The sequence below is a fragment of the Protopterus annectens genome, chromosome 6.part1, assembly GCF_019279795.1.
Source record: "Protopterus annectens isolate FY-2018-M chromosome 6.part1, PAN1.0, whole genome shotgun sequence".
Classification (NCBI taxonomy): domain Eukaryota; kingdom Metazoa; phylum Chordata; order Ceratodontiformes; family Protopteridae; genus Protopterus; species Protopterus annectens.
In genome coordinates, this window is record NC_056738.1 from 458,331,382 (window position 1) to 458,351,788 (window position 20,407).

The following is a 20,407-nucleotide window of genomic DNA, read 5'->3' on the forward strand; positions in this document are numbered from 1 at the left end:
CATGGACTGAGCATTTATTGAGTAGAAGGGCACTGGGGTGCAGAGAGGCTTGTATCTTTGTTATACACTGCTATTTAAATGGTATTTTTCAAAAATGTGTTTTCAGGCTCACTCTCAACATTTTTTCAACATACTTTACTTTTTGCATTTTCATTTTCAGGATTTGGTCCCAGGATATGGTTTTTCATGCAAATGTGATAGAAGATTCCTGTCTGCACTTTCTCTATGTGTGTCTGTCTATATATATATATATATATATGAATAGCATCCATGCAATTCTACACTAAGCTTTGCCACTGTCCTCCTTTATCTTGTCAGGAATTCAATAAGGGCCATATTGTTTAAGAGGTAAAGCATTACATGAGTTTATGCTTCCATAACAGGTTATTGATTTGGATTGCAAATATATCCATCGTTATTCCTTCCATAACAGGTTATGTATTTGCATTGCAAATATATCCACCGTTATTCATAAAAAGAGAACACATAAGCACCGTTTTCATTACAACAGAATACCAGCAAAGAAGATCTTCATTTCTATGAATTACATTCAGGCCAGTAGCACTGAAAACCTATAAAACATCTTCTACAAATCAAGGTTCTCATTTTATATTTTCATTACAAATTTACTTGTGTTGTAATTGTCCTTGGTGTAAAGAGAGCAGAATATACTTCAGACAGTGTAAATACTAAAGAGTGCAAGCTAACCATAATGTGAAATGCTAAATCTGTCTTGTATAACTCAAAACTTGTAGTATCTCTGTTACTAGAAAAGCAAATCAAATTTTTTTTGAAAGTGGTTATAAAAACCAAGCTTAATTATAATCAAATATTCTTGTAGAATCGCTTTTTGTCTGTGAATAGCAAATATGTAATGTTTTTTGCTTAATTCTTTGTAGAGGTTCTATAATTTATTGCAATGCTGTGAACCCAGAACTCTCATATTTTTTAAATGTTTAACTTCTTCACATGGATTGAGCACTTTTTGCACAAAATATCTATAATGGGAGAAAGCATTTTTATTTGTTGTAAGTTTCAAAACCTTATGTCTTAACAGCATTGATGGAATTTCAGATATCATGCAGAGTGTATTACATTTGGAACTGCAAAATACAATGAAATGAAAATCATTCAAAAAATGTATTCAGACTACCTGCTGGCATAGCAGTTTACATTCCATTTTCAGCACTGGTGTCTGAGACTGGAGGGTGAACAGGCACCATCTATAGATAATATGTTAGGGAAGGACAGACCTTTGAATAATGTTTTATTTTTTTTTTCCAGAAGGATGAATTGCCCAAGTAGTAGCCAGCGCATAGATTTTTTTTTTTTGTTTCACACAAGTAGATTTTAAATAGAGCACATTCTAAATGATAATAATACTTACATTTCAAGTAAAGTTGACTGGCAATAAAGCCATCACAGAAATATTCAATTATCCATAAAATGTAAAGGTTGCCTTATTTTCCCATAGCATATTTAACACGGAGTTGAACCATTATGAGCGTCAGGTTTACAAGGAAGCAACTCATAAAGGTAGCTGTCTAAACACCATGCCACAGGAGACTCTATAATAGGATTTCTGGTTGACAAAAATTCAAGAGATATGAGATTGCAATCTAGGAAGATTGAGGGAAGCATGGGAAGGATGGATATTATTTATAAAATATAAGAAGATAAAAAAGAAGTTAATATGCATATAGAAGAATATGATCTGGTTGCAAAGCATAACCAATTTATTTTGTTTGAGATATAGTTGCCAAGAAATTCACCTCAAGAGAGAAGCTCGAAAGGTGAATATTGGCATCTATGTCAACAACATATAAGTGAACGTTATGATCAAAGACCACTCATAATTCTTTGACGTGCATAGAGCTTTAGAGAAAAAAAAGCATCAAGTATTTTGCCAGCTATCAAGGCCTTAAACTGCTGTCAGAAAGGCAATGTAACACTTAGTCCCTTAGATTTACACCCATCTTGCCATGCCTTTAAACTGTCCAGATTTTCACAGAATGGCCAGATGTTTACCTCACTTGTTTGGACTGTTCCATATAAACTCTATGGTTTTCAGACAAATCATGGAGGATTGAGTAGTGACTTGTATTTGAGTTTCAGAGATCTTGTCATTTAGAGAAAATGCAGGCAAATACATATATGGTTATTTTATTTACTTTCTAAGTTTGTAAGTGAAGGGAAAGATTATCAGTACTGACAGCAGGCAGAATCAAATATTTTATTCTACCACTGTCATTTCCGAGTCAGTACTGGCAAATTTTATGATGTAGCACTAGACCCAGACCCCCAACCTTAACAACCTAAGCAGGAGGTGTTTAACATTTGTTAAGATCAGGTCTCATGCTACTCTAGTGCTTAATTGATTTGTCTTTTTCTAAATAACAGAGAATAATCACCATGCTCTATGCAGTACAAACATTTTGGTATGTATTAAGTTCTAGATAGTCCCCTGTTTTGTTGATCATTTATTGGAAAGTACAGAATGTTTTATTCTTAACAGTTGTTATACAAGCTATCAATTATATAGGGGATAAAACTAAGAACTGGATAAAAATAACACATGAGAAACAAAGGTATAAGTAGGTAGACTTAGATACTGTTATCCTCTCTGTAATAAGATGAGAAAAATCTGTTGCAGAACTTAATGGGACAGCATGTAAAATGAGTTAAAAACAAGACTTATGATTGTAATATGAATGCAATATGAATGTAAAATTGCTGACAAATGGATATATAAAATGCTATACAAGTTATTGCTGCCTGCATTTTAATGCATGCTTAAACAATGGCGATTTTTGTCATTGGTTTAGTTTGCCAAATTACGTAGCAGTCAAAGTTCATTATATTGACTATTGCATAATTCAAAGGTTTTTGCCATTTCTTGGAATTTATGTGACCCTGGAGTTAGTATATTTGATTTGTGTGTGTGTGTGTGTGTGTGTGTGTGTGTGTGTGTGTGTGTGTGTGTGTGTGTGTGTGTGTGTATGTGTGTGTAGTTACTTTTGGTAATTTTAAATGTGATCTATTTGTTTACATTTCTGATTACTTTTTTCAATGATTTTGGTAGCAATTAATGTTAATATGTGCAGGTTAAATGCTAAACTGAATTTTAAAATCATAGAGGACATGTTCTTAATTTGAATTCTGAGGTATAAAATTATTCAGGATGACTTTCTTATATTTATATAGAAAGGAAGACCATATATTTGGACATATATCAAAACCTGGTGTTAGATTTTAATATACATTTGCTAACTGGAAAAAAAGAATAAATTACAGATGCTACCTAAAAACAAACTATAAAGTAGAATGGAAAGAGTGCTTGGTGGAAAGGAATTATTATCATTCAGAACATATTTATGTTAAACCAGATATACTGGGTCTTTCTAAGACTCATAATATCTGCTTATTAGAGTAAATGAACACATAAATAAATCACTGTCATTGGCCTATACACATCACAAAATGTACAGTCTGTTAATGTTTGGTACAAAAGATTCATGCAGTTAACAGACGTCTCATGAATCCTTCAACCTGACCTACTATTAGTCCTTCGGAGCTGCTATATCCTGCATGGTAAACATTAACAGTACATCAGACATGCTTAAATGATCTAAGGTGCAAAAGGAAAATTAGAATGGAGACATAATATATGCTTCACTTGGTATAGTATTAGGAATGTTAAACATTCTAAGTTGCTAAAGTAAACATCAAAATGAAACTATAACATCACAGGTGTGCATGGCAAAAGCCACAGATATCCAGTGCTTCCTTATACCCTTTATATAGGAAGGAAATATATACTCACTATTTATTAATAAAAAAGTTGTTTATGGTACTCAGGTCAGCTTTTTAATTTAATCCATAATATAGGTGCAATGAATTACATGAGAAAAATTATGATTTCATAATTCACTCCACACTAACACTGTTATGAAGGCTTCATTTCACTCGTAATTTATAATACGCCCATCTAAATGTATTTTAAAAGTCAGCATATGTGTTTTGGCTAACATATATCACATCTGCCATAACGGCCATAAGAAATGTTATGATGTGGGTATGCCATGACCAAAGTAGTTGCTTCAGCACATCCCCCATCTAAACACAGGAAACAAAAGATTATGTACCCAAGGTCTGTGGAAGGTTGCTCTGTGGTTAAAACCCAGCCATGTGTGCTGAATGTCAGTTCCTCAAAATCAGGCAATAAAAAGCCTTGCATGAAGTGATCATCAGTTCCACTGTGAGTTATCAAGAGTACAATAAATGTGCAGGCAAATTTCAATGTTTCATTACTGTGCTTCATAACATTCCTTTTTGTTATATGGCTTAATATGTGTTATAAGTATCTGCTTACTCTTAAAAAAGGTTTTTGTGATGCTCCTTTTTTCCATTCTCACAAAGCTAAATCTTGCTTCTATGTCAATTTTACTTACATGCATTTGTGTGTGTGAGTGTGTGTGCGCGCATGCGTGTGCATGTGTGTATATACACAAACATATATATAGTTTTATGTGTGCATATTTTGGCTGTGCCATATTACTCAGAAAGTATATTTTACAAGTGTTGTTACCATATATATATAGTTCTGATGTGAAAGTAAAACATAAGATGCATGTATTCTGGTAGCAAATAGTTCATTTTGACTAATATAACATTTTGTTAGCCAAGCTACATAATCTAGTTCTTGAATTTTACTTCTGAAGAACAATTGCTGTCAAAAAGTATACTATGTCTGTTTATACCCTCCTAAAATGCATTAAGTACTTATTGTCTGTGCAAAACAATTTTAACACAGGCAGAAGAACTGTTAAGATTTAGGTAAAGTTAACCAAAGGACACTAAGTAGTTCTGAATTGAAATGTTTAGTGCAAGGTGTACATATAATTAAGGACATTTCTTCCCTATTTGGAAGTAACACCAATCATAATCTTGTTAGTTATATAATTATTTACGCAGAAAATGTATAAAATGCTGTGATGATATCTCTGGTGTGTGGCTGTAACTACTGAATAGGAAATCCCTTGTAGGATGGTAGTGAATGAATTAGGGGTATTTAACAGGTGAATAATCACAGAGACTGTACAGATGAACATGGCAAACAGCACTTAATGAAACTAGCTTTTGTAAGTGCTAATGATGACCTGCAGAAATGAAGAACTGTACCAAAATGATAAGTAAGCAAGTGAGAGGGAGAGGAAGTAAAGTAGGAAAAAACAGTCTTTGCAAAGGAAACACCACTCACTGCTGCAAACTTTGCAGGAATGAATGCAAAGCACTAAAACATCTGCTAGGATAACAAATGAAATATAAAAAAAAGTTTAGGAAATATATAAGATGCACAACCACATGAAGTCCCTGTCTTTTGGTCACTCAGGTTTCAATTAGCAATTTATTCACCGATTTATCGCAAATACCATGCTATTTCTCTAAATTTAACCCTCCCATAAAAGTCATGCATTTTATTTAAAATAAATGGGTGTATATTCAAAAAGAGATCAACAGTATAAACACCTAAAACAAAAATAAAAGGGAGAGATAGAAAGGAAAAGTTTTGCAGTTCAGCTGTACTTCTTGTAACTAGTAGGCACAGAGTTCCCAGATAGGTTACATGAACATAAAGGGATCTGAATTGGGAAGAACACTGAGCTAGATCTGTTTTCACCGTAGTAGAATATAAGCGCATGCTAAAATGTTGTTCATATGAGTACAAATATAAGCTGGTTTATGACTAATGTAAAGAAAGAGGAGAATACTTCAGAAGTTGTACATAATATGTCCAAATTTTGGAACACATAGAACTTGCGACAATTTATGTTTGACTACTAAAATCTCAGCCAATAAAAAATGCAGCAGGGAAATCTGTAGACACTGCAGTTTTAACTTTTCCCACTATGACTTTGTCTGTTCAATGCTTTTATAACTGGATAAATTAATGATCATTATAGACCAAGGCAGACAGGGCTATATCACAGGCAAACAATATATGCATTGACAGTTTAGAGCAGCCAGCAAATACTACAGAGAGCACCTGGAGTTTAGGAACAACCTAAAACCCCGGTGCCACAAGGTACTACCACTGGCCAATGTGCTACCATGTAAAAACAAGCAATGAAAATCAGGAAGTATGTCTGTGGTCCTGGATGCTCAGACCCAGACAAGGAAGGCAAGGTCAAAAACAAATGCTAGATGTTAGAAAATGTAGGGAGCCAGTCAAACAGTAAGCCATTGGGAGGCATTCAGAGACTCACAAAAATTCAGGGTGATCATGAAAATTGCAAAGACAATATGTGAATGGTGAAGGTAAGCTACAAAACCCAGGAGCTGTGGTGCTCCAAGACTAAATACTGACTCTCAAGTGTATGAGACTAGCCAGAAGAAGAAGAAGAAGAAGAAAAAGTGTATGAGACTAGCATGGATGGTTTCCAGTAATGATGACTTTCAGATAGAGATGTCCAATCTTAGATCGATGTTCAAAAGGTGAGGTTACCCAGATGAATTTTTGAACAATATTTTTGTGAAGTAAACAGGAAAAGGAGTATTGGTTACTTTTCCCCTTTACTAGGAAAAGTGCAGGGTATTAGTCCCTTTGTTGAAGGTGACTCTAAGGCAGGACAGAATGGGGTAGGGGGTTTTCAATGTGGATTACTTTTACCCTACACAGGACAATTTGAAGGTCTGAAAGAGATTGTGGAAAAAAACTGGTCTATATTCCCCACTAATAGTGAATTTCAGGATACAGTAGGACCAAAACCTATTGTGGTGCATAAGCAGGCTCTCTGTTCCAAGATGTTGTTGGAAAGACTTAATTTATGTTTGAAGGGTCTTTTATTGTAGTGACCGGGTACGGAAATTTTTCTCTTAAATGTAGGTTTTCATGCAGCAGTAAGGGAGTGACCTACCTAGCCCTTTGTACAGAATGTCCTGTATTTTATATAGGGAAGACCAAGACAGTATTAAGGCAGAGGGTATATGAACACCAATATGACATTAGGAATGAGAGTGAGCACAATGCACTTGCAAAACACATTAAAGGACACCCGGGACACTCATTCAAGTTTTTTGTGGTATAGATCAGGTTCAATTGGGTGAATGGGGCGTCCAGTGGATGTCTATTTGGAGTATTTGGAGTTGAGGTGGTAACTAAAAAAACTAATGCTGCATAACCCCGGGACTAAACAATAATGTTTCTATTACCAGTATGCTTAAACTAAAGGTATCATATTATTTTTAACCTTTTACTTCAAACCTTTTATTTCATTCTAATATGTGCAAAAAAAGTTTTAATGTTTCATTTAGATGATTGAAAGTGTTTCAGGTCATTTGTTAAAGTTGGGTGTTCAGTTTTAAAAAAGTGATGTGATACACTATTAGTTTATCTGGTAACTAGTGAATCCACACTAGCTGAAACACTAAATTCAAACCATCTGTTTTTATATTATGTACAACATAATGTTTTTTAACATGTTTTCCAGTTTCACCAAATGTTTTATGAGGACAAAATGGTTTTTCATTGGTTAATTATGCCAGTGTTTAAGCTTTAACAATTGGCTTAAACACTGGTGTCATTCAAAGGGGATCCAGTGTCTGTCTGCCTGGGATGACATGCTGGACAAGCCACGCTGCTTCGCAAGGGACGGCTTGCACCTGTCACCCCTGGGATTCCGGATATTGGCAAAGGCTCTTGCCACCCCCATAGTGCCTTTTTTAGGCAAGGCTCAAATTCTAAACCTACCACCCTAGAACACAAAAAAGGAAAAAAACTAAGGGTAATGCTGCTCAATGCCAGAAGTCTAAATCTCAAAATGCACGCACTCGAGGCCCTTCTCAGTATGGAGAACATCGATGTCTGTGCTGTGACAGAAACCTGGCTCAAGGCTCCTGAGAGCACCCCAGCGCTATCAGGTTTTACCTCATATCATGCGTTCCGGCCCCAAAATCAGGAAAATACCAAGAAAGGAGGGGGGGTATCCATATTCATCAAGGACACCCACACCTCAAGACTGGTGGCAACGCACGATGCATCAGAGACCATCCAGGTGCAATTAACCATAGGCAAGACTGCTCTGCAAATTGTAGCATGTTACAGGCCACCCTCACAAACTCAGGAACCTCACATGGCCTTCCTGAAAACACTAGAGGGGATAAATGTATCACCAAACACCATCATACTAGGTGACTTCAATTACCCTAATATAGACTGGGAGCACTACTCAAGCCCAAACACCCTAGCCCAAAAGTTCCTGGAATTCATAAACTCAAATGCCATGGAACAACTAGTCACCATCCCCACAAGAGGAGATAACATACTTGATCTCATCATCACGAACATGGGAGCACAATGTTCAACACCGGAGGTGTACCCCTCACTGGTGAGATCAGACCACAAACTAATCTCGCTGGAGGTCCTCATCCCACCCCACCTGAAATAAAAAAGACCACAGTAAAGAACTTCTCAAAAGCCGACTTCACACTTCTAAAGACTAGTGTGGTCTCCTTTAAGGCCCCCGAGCCGGCGGAAAACAGTACTCAAGCCGCTGAATCACTTACAAATGCCTTCTACCAGCACCTGCAGGACTGCATGGATAAGGCAATCCCAAGCAAAACAAAGACTCTTTGTACCAAAGGCAAGCGTCCAGTCTGGTGGACCCCAGCCATAAACAAACTCTACAACAAAAGGAGGAAGCTACTACAAGATAGAGCAAAATCCTTAAAAGGTAAGACACCCTTGATCACTATAAGTAAAAAACTAAGAGCTCTCATAAAATCATCCAAAGCAAATTTCGAGAGAAAAATAGCTAAAGACTCAAAAGACAATCATAAGGCCTTCTTTAGCTATGTTAGAAACCTGGGAGGAAACTCCCAGATATGCTCAGAGCTAGTTCAAAATGATGTGAAGATTACTGATACTACAGACATTGCCAACATACTGGCTGACAGGTTCAGTGCAAACTTCTCCCCCCCCCCAAAAGGAGAGATATCTATACCAAACGATTGCAGCCCCCCAAACATCTCCAGCACCCAAGTGAGAACTGCTCTCTCCAAAGCAAAAAACACAGCATCCATGGGACCTGATGGTGTCCCCGGCTGTGTGCTCCATGAACTCAATGAGGAATTAAACCCACAGCTAGGACAGCTGTTTAATCAAAGTCTTACCTCTGGATACGCACCCAGGAGTGGCGCACTGCAACTGTGGTACCACTTCACAAAGGCGGTGCCTCCACCGACCCTGGAAATTACCGCCCATTAGCTTGACAAGCCTTATCTGCAAAGCCATGGAGAGGATCATAATGGACCTCATAAATAAAGACATAGGGAATTTGCAGACTTTGGATCCAACCCAGTTTGGCTTTGTCAAAGGCAGATCATGCCTTTTAAACTTGGTTGACTTTTTCAAACAGTCACCAAAGCCATTGATGAGGGAAAGGCAGTCCATACAGCCTACCTCGATCTGGCTAAGGCCTTCGATACAATACCCCACTCGGGTATCATTGAAAAACTCATCAGCTTAAATGTCAACCCATACATCACAAGATGGGTTGCAAACTGGCTGAGTGACAGAACCCACAGGGTCAGAGTTGCTGGCGCCATGTCAGACTCAAAGCCTGTCACAAGTGGTGTCCCACAGGGCTCAGTCCTGGGCCCACTCTTGTTTGGCATCTACTTTTCCAAGTACAAGCAAACACAGGAGGGTTATGGCTGACAAAGTTTGCAGATGACTGCAAACTGGGCCATAGTAGAAAACACATCTGATACAGATATCCTTCAGAAGGGTCTCACAGAAACGGATAACTGGTGCCAGAGCCACGGCCTAAAGTTAAATGCCAAAAAATGCATAGTCATACCCTTCGGGAAAAACAAGGTTACCCCTAGCTACCAAATAGGTGGCAATCCACTGAGCACAGAAGAAGTTATCAGGGACCTGGGGACCCAAGTTGATAGTAGTCTGTCATTCGACACCCATGTAGCTAAAGTAGTTAGGAAGACCTTCTACATTGCCCACCTTATCATGAAGGGATTCTCATCTAGATCAAGGGAGGTCATAGTCTCCCTTTACTCATCACTCATCAGACCAATGATTGAGTACAATGCCCCATTCGGAATGTATCTGACCCGACACTTGCAGCAGCTGGAGAGGCCACAAAAGTTCCTCACCAAAAGGATAAAGGGTCTCAAAAATCTGTCCTATGCTGCCCGACTGAAAGAACTCCAGCTCTATTCAGTCGCCACCGCTTGCTCAGAGGTGACCTTTGCCTAACATACAAGGCCATGACAAACCCAGATTTGATGAATATGCTTCACCTCAAAAAATCTAGATCCATCAGAGCCACAAGGGCGGGAGACTTAAACCTTGACACGGCTATTAATAGGACGTGCTGGAGGGATAGATTCATCACCCAAAGACTCCCTATGCTGTGGAACAAAATCCCGGTACATGTGAGGCAGAGCACCTCACTGGCCTTGTTCAAGAGAAATCTTGACCAATGGATGGGAGATCACAGATATACCCCAGGGATAACCTCAGTGTCACTGCTCGACAGAGGCACAGCAAAATAATGGGTATAGTTCCCCATACTAAAGGGGTGGCGTAAGCCACAAAACGATGGGCTAGGCTTGTAAATGCCCTCGGGCAGATAGCCTAGTATGAACCTATGAACCTATGAACCTAACAAGGTAACCAATTAACAAATGGAGGGTAGCTACCCACAGATATACAAATGGTGAGCGTGTGCTTATTTGTTGTTCTGATGAAGTCCTGATACTTGTGGACAAAAGTGCTTAACTTGTGTTATTTTGAATAAAGCGTTTTTGCATCACCCGGCTCTGTGGACTTCTTCTACCAATTGTTCTTCTGCTGTATTCCTGGCTTTTTACCAGTTAATGAGATGATATTGGTGCTGTAGCATAGTCATTAAGGCTAAACATTAAATTAAACCTGCTATCCACTGGAGGATTAAGCAGAGCCTTACTTCTAAATGCCACTTGTGAGAAAATGCCATACACTGAACAGTCAACATAATACTTGTACATCTATAGAAATGACAAAAAAGTAAAATAAAGTATTTATATTCCAATATGAAATGATATAATAAAACAATAGGATGAATAAATGTTTAAGCAGAACTCTAGGTATGCAAGGTTAAGGTCTGTATTCATGCTAGTATCTATTCATAAAATAATTCATACGTAATAAAAATGTATAATTAAGTAGTAAGTATTGACATCAATCTATCAAGCAATACCTTATTTGCACTTATTAGCTATATAAACACAAGTGCACACACACACACACACACACACACACACACTCACACACACACACACACACACACACACACACACACACACACACACACACACACACACACACAAGCTGCTAAATATGAAATATACATAAGACAGGAACTACACAAACACAGAAGCTGCTAATTATGAAATACAAAAGACAGGAATTAATTCTGTCATAGTCTATGTTACGCATGCTTATCAGAAAGGAATACAATGTTTACATAACTCTCAACCTCTTAACTTAAGCATCAGGGCCAAAACCAAAACTAATGGAAGGATAAAGGTACAATACCAGGGACAGTTTTTAAACATAGCTCGTACCACTTAAAATGGTAATACAATAACCGTATTTACATTACTATGTACGTTTTGTAGAATAACAAGTCTGGAACTATAATGTTTGGCATCATTTAATAACTGTAATCTAAACTGCTAATTTATTTTATGATGAGCAGATTGTGAAACTTCCTGAAAAATCAGGGACAGTAAAAAGGTATGGAGATTGTATGGATATAAATGGACAGAAAATTATATATGTACACGTTTTTCCAAATTGTACCTGAGAGATCCGATGAAAACTTATCAAATCTCATTTATATGTGGTTAAACATGGAAGTAAGGTGGTTTAAGACAAAGAATGTTATGAAATGACATTTCACTGACAATGTTTCACTGAATTTACCTATGATAAGTGAATGACAAGCCTTTTGGTAAAATGCCTTTCTGGGATATTTTTAGAAGTCAGTCACTTTAAGGTTAGAATTGTGCATTTGAGTTTTCTAGCTAGAGTTTGAGAGTATGAGGGTGCTAAACCTGAGAGTATGCTTTGCATTTATTATACTTCATGTTGTAGTTTTGTACATTTTTATAGAACATTTTTTTGGCAAATTACTTTCTGTGTTGTTGTTATTTGATTATATGAACTCAGTGATGTTACATTCAGTGTGGTAGTTCTTATCAAGCTATTCTGCAGCTATTACAAACTATAATTGCATATGGATTTGTTTTATGCAAGCCTTTAGTTTTATTAGTGAAAGTATAAGTAGTCCTCTTTTCTACATTAAAGACAAACAACTTTCATGAAATGCTAAATTCACAAAAAAAATCAGCTATAGACAAAAAGTTTCTGATTATGAACCCGAGAATTAAGCATGTACCCACCAACCATCACATTTAAGGGCATGTCTTTTGCAAAGCCACTGTTTATTTTCAAGCTGCTATTAATATTTCTTCACAGATTTAATGAATTTTAATTCTTGGGGATATCCCAATAGAATAAAAAGAAATTCCATAGAAGGCTGTATTATTGATATCTTATTTAATAAAACTTTGTACTTCTTAAACAAATTATGCAATCACAGAAGTCAGACAGAAGCATAGCTTTTCATAGAATACAACAGCAAAGTAAACTAAATCAAAGGAAAAAAATCACATTTATCCTTTTTTCACTTGCAGGAGGACCATCACAACTATGAAGTCAATATATTTAGTCTTGCTTTTTGTTGTCATCATCTGGCGTATGCCTACAGGTACTGTTATTTAACTTATTCAGTAACTTACAAAGTCATAGACTTGTAATATGAAGAAAAAGATGGACAGAATGGTTTTGGAAATCTATGTGTATGTCAGTGCAAACAATGAAAGGGCAAAGGGCAAATAAATTCTGACAGTCTATTAACAATTGTCTATACATATTTTTATATTAGACGCTAGCATACACACTGCTGTTTTGACAGCATTACATATCAGATAAACAGGTTACAGATGTTTGCCTCACTGCTCACAGAATGAGCTGTACTGATGGTTGAATTTAAAAGTGAAATGCCAAGACAACTACATTTATTTATTTTCAGATTCAGCCCATTACCACTGTGTGGTTTAATTGATTTGTTCAGTCACACACTAGGCAGATGGAGGCTGAAAGAATCAAACCACAGACTAAGGGATGCAGCTTGTTAACAATTTGTAACCTTAATCCTGTACATTAACTGGGTTTCTGATTTGTGGTTCTTCTACACAACAGCTTTCTGATGCAGCCTTCAGAGGCAATAATACAACAAGTTACTGGGACAGGAGTCAAATGCATGTGTTTTGCGGTGAAATGAGATGTTGGCAGGGCAGGAGCATCACAGAGAACTCTGTCTCAGAGGACTGAGATGCCCATGCATAGCCTGTGCAATTGCAGAGTTTTACAACAACACATCAATGCAGTGAAGCTGAATTGTGAATGACAGTCTTAACTTTTGTAGCCTCTCAAGCAAAACTGTGCTTTGTGTAAAGTGGTAACCTTTGTGGGTCATGTAATAACTTGTGTTGTGCTATGCATTGCCTGGTACTTGCTACTTTCTGTTATTTTTCATTCAAATGTAAAAAAGTATGTGGAATATGTGCATGGTTTGCATACCCCTGCATTATCAATTTTCTTTTAGGCACTAATGACATTATTGGTACTTAATTCTCTGGTTTAATAAACATTGTTCACCAATACCTATTTTTTTGGCTTCTCATAAATGTGTACTTCTGTAAAAGGGTCTATGGTTAGTTAGATTTACCATCACATCAAAATTAACTTCTGAAGTAAATAAAGGACACAGAAAGTAATTCCACATGTGTGAAATGGTTTGTAAAGCATCTGCACTTGGATTCAGTCCAAGGCCCTTGCAGCAATAGAGAACTGATAAATAAATACATAAATAAATTGTGATTATGTATACACGTATATAGTTTATACCAAACATTGTTTGCTACCTTTTGTGTAACAATAGCAAATGAATTTCATATTAGATAAGTAATGGGACTCCATACCAATAATACAAACAACAAACATGACTGCTGTCATTTTCTGTGTTTTAGCTGACAATCATTATGTATATTTTCTTTCTCCTTCAAATGTAGTTAACAGCAGGGCCATCAAAAATCAAGAAGTCTCAAATAAATATCTGTATGTCAACAAATCCATGGAATACAAAGATGCTGAGGTATGAATACTATTAATATAATCATGTTATATGTGGTGTTCTTTCTTTCACAAAAAATGTTTTAAATAGATAAATAAAAAAGCATACTGCTAAAATGTACCAGCAACAAAAATAAAAAGATTATTTTACCACTGCATGATTTGGGTTCAGAGGCAGACGTCTGACAAATTGTATTAAAGAAGAACATAAAAGTAAAGATGGCTAACCACTGGAGTTAGCTGAGACATATTTATTTGCTTGTTTTATTTATTTTTTACTGGGAAAGTCTGTCTGGTTTGGAAAGAAACTCGTTTTCATGGGCAGGCTGGGGAGAATAGCTCCAAAAAAGTAAGCATATGTATACAATATACGTATAAACAATCAGATTACGTTGAACATATATACATATAAGATACACTGACATAATAAAACATTGTTCAATGCTCATTTATAAGGTAAAGAACATAACAATATTGCCAAACAGAAAGTGATATTACAGTAGCAATTTTAGGAGACATGAATCAGCATGTAACATGACATAAAGTTAATGAAAATGGCAACAGAGCATTTCACATTCTGCTAGCATATTTTGTTGCAGTAGTGCATATCACTATTACGAAACATATGGAGTTTTGTTTTGTTTTTTTGTGAGGGGATGGAATTTGTAAAAGAGGATACAAGTAAGGGACATAGGACAGTGAGAGGAACTTGATCACATGGAATGTAGCAATGTTTATAATATATACTACCACACAGCTTGCATTTTCAAATTGAAGGACTATTTATTTAATATATCAAGCCTTTGGTGGCCAGGTATGACCCACTAGAAGCAAATTCCTGTATTTAGTGGTGACATGAGAACTATGGACTTATTAAAATGTTAATGGCATCAAAAACAAACAAAAAAAATAATCCGAGGGATTCAATAAAGCCTACACAGTCTCCCAGATTTACTAATCTTCCGTGTAAGACTAGATTAGTCTTACACGGAAGTGCCAGTGTAAGAGTTAATGGGAGCGCACCATGCATATTAATGAGGGTGCGCTGCCTCAACTCTAAAGCTTACATGGATCATGGACGAGTCTAGGAGGCATTTCGAACTGCTGAACAGTCCAAAAATCCACGCCCCCGCAATGAAGAAATGCCACAACTTCCATTTATATGAGCGAGTCCGCTCATATGTGTACAATGTAACACTACACTCCCCCATATGTTAAACAACTTACAAAATACAATGAAAGAAAATTTTTTCCCCCGATTTAGCTGCCTGTAGTTGCGTGGGTTTGCGCGGGTTTGCCCATTGGTTAGCTACAGTTAGCAGCTTAGACACTAGAATAGGATAATAAGAAAAAAATATGCAAATTAAGAAATGTAGCGATAGCGTAGTGGTTAGAGCCTTTGCACAAAGAGGAGGCATTCCCGGTTCGGGTCCCACTACTACAAGTTAATTTTCTGTGTGAAATCTGTATACAGAAATATTTCCTGACATGTTTTATGTATAAGTTTTGTAAAAAGCATTGAAATGTTAAATGTAGTAGTGCACGAATTATATATATATATATATATATATATATATATATATATATATATATATATATAGATATATATATATATATATATATATATAAAGGTGAATTTTTATGCATTCTGAAGCATGAATACCCTATTTTAAGCAAAATAAAGCACTGCTAAGCACATTTGACCAGCATTGAGCATATTTAAATACATTTGCGCATAATTAAACACATTTGCGCATAGTTAAACATATTTGCGCATAGTGAAACATATTTGCGCGGAGCTGCACACCAAGCTAACCAGCAGAACATTGGGCAAAGTCAAATAAACACACCCACACTTGCTTTACTGTCCATTGACCAGTCAGTTCTGCCCAGCAGGAAAAAAATAAAGCATTGACAGGGCTCATACTCAGGATACTGTGCAGTATAGTGACAGTACTTAACCACTAAGCCATGATAGCATTTAACAAACATGCACTTTCAACAGAAACATATCTATCAAAAGAATTTTAAACATTGCCAAAATCAGCTAAGCAGGTGTGCCCACAGCTGAGCTTTTCAAAACTGGCCAATCACAAATAAGTGTGGGAAATGAGACATATTTATGCTCCACAGGCGGGAATACTTGCTATAACTGGTTGTAGCTTCCTTCTGCAGTCAGCATGGCTGGTGTTGGTGAAGGCACTCGATTTAGAGTGCAATGCTGGGGCATCCAGGAGACCAAAATCATGGTTTGGCTCCTCGTACACAAACATGAGGAAAGACTCCTGCAGGGCCAGTACCAGGGTACCCAACTTAAAATGGAGGCCTGGAACAGTCTTGCCCATGATCTCACCAGTGCTACTGGTGTTCCTTGGACTGGTGAGCAGGTCAGGCACCATTATTCTGACCTGAAGCAGTGTAGGGGGGATGACCAGAACCAGTGGACCCAGGAATCCTGTGGGATGCTGAATGCTCCAGTACTAAGTAGCCATTGTATTAAGTAGTTAAGAATTGCCATGCTTGTCTAAACTATGGATAGGTATGTCTCAATATCACTGCACTTACTTCACAGCTGCATGTGAGTGGGCTACAAATCAGCAAGCCCATGCAGATAGGCTGCAAAGGCTGCGTCATGAGGCAGGTTAGTAATTATTCTGCATGCACTGTTATATAAAATAAATGAGATAGCCTTCAAAAAGTGTTTTAACCCAATAAATGAAGGTGTAATAATCCTTTAATAAATGCATACTTCCTGGAGTGCGTCTGTGTCATATTCTGTGATATGTTGTTGCACTGTTGCATTCTACAAATAGTAGTGTTGTATTACACACTTGGGTAGGCCCATATAATGTGGATGAAGGGAATCCCAGTAGCTTGTATGCATATTTACAGCCCTCAACTGCTGGTTTATGGCCAGCATGTACAGGTTAATCTGGCACATGAGTAGCTTGGTATTGTGTTCCCCAGAAATGTCAGTGTGCTGCCAGAAATGTACAGAGTTGTTAACATATAACTGATACTTTCACCTGAACATATCTAGATAATTATATGAAAGTAGAGCTGTCAGTGTACCATCTTAGCAGTAGTGTGTGTGAGCAATTCTCAAAATATGTTGCAGTAACATCTGCAACCTGGACATTTTGTATGTAAGATACTGCTCATGTATATAATGATCTAGCAAATTCCAGTTGCACAATATGAGGACATTGGGTACTGTAATAATAACTGTAAGGGAAAAATATCAGTAGTTAATAGTAATGTAGTGAAAACTAGAAGGATATATAAGTTGTTACTTGAGCTATCTTTTTCCACCCTACCATATGTGCATAAAATATGCAATTCCACACCTCAATTGGTATGTCTAATCTCAAAACATTTGTTGGGACATATGTCCTATTGGTTTATAACTATATGCATTTATTTCTATGCATGTGCCCTGTTAAAATACCACAATATTGGTGGCCTGTTGCCATCAAATAAACCTGCATGCTGTTGTAATGTCCACTATTATTTTATATATGCATGTGTCATTCTTGCTTTTCAACTGTTGAAAACCGGGTGTGTTGGGTTAATGGTAATACTTCTGCATGCTGTTATAACTAACTGGCAATGCTGTTGACTGTTACTAACCCATATCTTTATTAAACTCTCCAAAACATAGTTCATATGGGAAGGCAGGTCCCAGTGGACCCACCTGTCCCACCTCAGCTGGCCATAGCACCTGGCACCAGCAGATCTGGTGCCCAGCCTGGGACCTCCTCCTCTATTGGCACTGTGCCACCTTTGGGTGGAAGTGCTGTGGGGGATGGGGCTCAGCCCCCCCATGCAAGCAAGGATGGAGAGGCACCTCTCACCCTTTGTACTGTCCGGGCTGTGGTGCATAGAGAGATAGAATATTCTGATGCAGACCCTCTATGCCAGCTTGAGGCCCAAGTATCACAGCTCACAGGTCATCCTGCCCCTCTTACACAGCCCCCAGCACAGCCACCTTCTGGGCCGTGAAGGTGCAGTAATGACTACCCATGGGTGGGGACCTCAGTCTCACTGTTTCCATCTGGGGGCTCATGGGCTTACGATGTCCAAACATCCCTCCCCGTCAAAGGTGTTCACCCACCACATGTGTCATATACCACCCCTGTATGCATCTTGTTTGTCTTGTCTGTTTACCTCCCCAACCTACCTTCCCAAATATATCTACTTCCCCTACCCCACATTCCACTCTTACCTGAAAAAAAGGGCAATCTGCTCCCAAACAAAAATTACACCCCATACATAGCTGCCCATTTTGCACACATGTCCACTGGACACATGAAATGTAATTTAATTGGCATTACAACATACTTTGTTGTCCTCATTCCTCTCTCAGGGGTTGAAGGCTTCCTATCTACCTCCAAATTTATTGCATATGCACAGCTGTTGCTGTTGAAGAAATGGGCAGCTATGAACCTTCCCTTCATCTGTCCTGCACATCCTAAGCTATTTTCCATACTGTCTTTCCCTCTTTGTGCCTCTTTTTCACCACTTTCCTATCTCCCCATTTTTCTTTACTTTCAAAGAAATTAGCACGGGGGTGAGCAGGAGTAAGCACTTTTAAGCAGTAGTGAGCGGGTTTGTGCTTGTTAGCACTTGTTAGCACTCCTTTATGCTTGTTTGTGCTCCACTAAGCAGTGCTGCGCATAGTGCAAACCCACGCAAACCTACTCAAAACTGCTTAAAAGTGCCTTAGTCACTCTGTATGTCAGGGCCCTTGTTCTGCTCAGCAACAAAATAAAACACCTCTGTAAGTTTCGAACACTGGACCTTGCATACACTGCACAACATGAAGTACCACTAAGCCACGGTAGATATACATTAGTTTGATGCTTAAATAATTATAGCATTCATCAGAATGAGTGAATGTAAAGGAAAATTAGGAATATCATACCACACAGCTTGGTCTGTTGATGTTATTCAACAGTTGTTGTGGCATTACATTACATGACTGTGATAAGAGAAACAGCCATTCTAGCAGGAAATAATGTTACACCATCACTTTACATCCCCACACAGTATCACAGCAGAACAAACACTGGCATATCTGTTTAGGGCAGCGAACATACCTCTCAACTGTCCCTAATTTTCAGGGACATCCCTGATTTTGACCCAAATTGTATCTGTCTCTCTGAATCCCTCCTAAAACTACTGACTTTGGGCAGAAAGGTGGTGAATTACACTTAATGAATAATGACAATAATTAAGAGTTAGACACTTTTTTTACTTCAGAAAAGGTGTATTAATTCATATGCTGTGATTCAACTTAATGGGACTAATATTTTAAAGGTGTCCCTGATTGTACCTGACTTTTTATTGACTTTTCCTTGATTCTGTTCAAAAATGTACCTGATTAGTTGAGAGGTCTGGCAGAGGCAGAAACACAGAGGCATATTAGCCTTTCTGCTGTTACACACTATGCGAATAGCTTTCGAAGGAGTTTTGGAAGCATACCCTTATGTAGGAATACAACACTGAAATACAAATGGATGTAGCCATGTACTGGTAGCAACCAACGGTAAGAATGCCATTGCTCCATTGCTGAAAAGACCTGTGTGGTACACAGACAAAAAAAAAACAGGCTATTCTCTGGCTATCATGTGGATAGTTCCACAGTTGGGAGATACACAGGCAGACTACATGCCTTGATAAACTAACATGTACACAGCAACCCTGTAAGTCCAGCAAGATAAAATCCACACAATACTACTTACGCTCTCTGTACTTCTGCAACCCTACCCAAATGTAGAATATACCTGGGTGTGCAGGGTCTAAGAAGGATGTAGGTAAGCATACTCACTGTACTGAAATGTGTCCAGTTTTTCTGAGCAGCTTGTGCTAATGTCAACAATAAAAAAGCACAAACTGTTTAGAACTGTGTTAATGAATATTCACAGTATAGCAGTTCACAAACAATTCTTGTGCCAAAGGAATACATCTCTATAACTAGCTTTGTATGGCAGTTAATTGTAACAGTTGAAAAGAAAGTACATCTTTCCATGTATCTTGGGCTAGCATTTTGAGGGGTGAGTACATTTCTACACTGACAAGTGGGTACTGGAAGCAGCAACATTAGGTCTGAGTACAAAATGTAAATCTCTGGCTACACCCCTGGGT

General features: G+C 37.7%; 1 long non-coding RNA gene across 1 annotated transcript; it reads left to right on the forward strand.

The window, feature by feature from the left end:
* Positions 1-491: 491 nt before the first annotated feature.
* Positions 492-14,236, forward strand: LOC122805341. The gene is made up of 3 exons (XR_006365356.1): positions 492-598; positions 12,760-12,833; positions 14,200-14,236. It is a non-coding gene; the product is annotated as an uncharacterized LOC122805341 (long non-coding RNA).
* Positions 14,237-20,407: the final 6,171 nt, after the last annotated feature.